We start from the raw sequence: 887 nt of genomic DNA on the forward strand, positions 1-887 counted from the left end.
AGCTTATTTATAAGAAAGGATAATCTCAGGGCTTTTAGAGGTAAGTGGATGAACTAGAGATCATATTCCTAAGTGAAATAAATCAGACTCGTGTGTAAACATATTGTCTCCCTAGCACAAAAAGCGGAAAGAGTAAATATCAGGAATGTACAATAATGACTGTGAAAGGGACAGAAACTGCTGGGAAGAAAAAAAAAGAAAAAAAACTGGGATGGGGAAAAGGAAAAAAGAAAGCGAAAAGAATATATGCATACATACATACACACACTAGCTAGGATAATTATATTACTAATTTCTGGTAGTTCACTGAAAAGAACAGCTTGTGCTTATATTGTTTGCTCAGTTTTTCATGCCTATATCTTGAAATCTGAGCAACTACTTTGAAAATAACAGCATACAATATAACCATTGTCAATTTCCTATTTTAAAATTCTGAATCCCCATCTTTTTTTCTTTTTTTCTTTTTTGGCGGAACCGGGGATTGAACTGAGATCCTTGTGTTTGCCAGTCAAGCACTTATCCTACTGAGCCATCTCCCCGGTCCCCCTATTTTAAAATTCTGTATCATTGTTTTTATTGGGTTTTTTTCTTCTTTAAAAAAAAAAAAAAAAATAGTGTCTGAAGCTAGAAATTAGTTATATCACAGTTGCAGGGCCTTAAGTCCAGAACAGATCTCATAGGTTAAAATCAAAGGTGTTGACAGGACTCTGTTCATTTTGGATGCTGTAAGGAAAAATCCCTTACTTTACTTGCCCTAACTTGAGGAAGCTGCCTACATTCTTGACTTATCACTGTTTAGCAGCAGAATTTGTAATAGCTAAATCCTGGAAGGAGCCCAGATACCCATCAACTAAGCAATGGATAAGAAAGATGTGCTATTTTTTTTT

At 34.8% G+C, this 887-nt stretch overlaps 1 protein-coding gene across 1 annotated transcript in view; it reads left to right on the forward strand.

Moving 5' to 3' along the window:
- The window catches only part of Hadha (hydroxyacyl-CoA dehydrogenase trifunctional multienzyme complex subunit alpha), a 48888-nt gene that overhangs the window by 8330 nt on the left and 39671 nt on the right, over positions 1-887 (forward strand). The gene's annotated exons all lie outside the window — the stretch shown is intronic.

This window comes from Octodon degus, unplaced genomic scaffold (assembly GCF_000260255.1).
Source record: "Octodon degus isolate 3935 unplaced genomic scaffold, OctDeg1.0 scaffold00019, whole genome shotgun sequence".
Taxonomy (NCBI): domain Eukaryota; kingdom Metazoa; phylum Chordata; class Mammalia; order Rodentia; family Octodontidae; genus Octodon; species Octodon degus.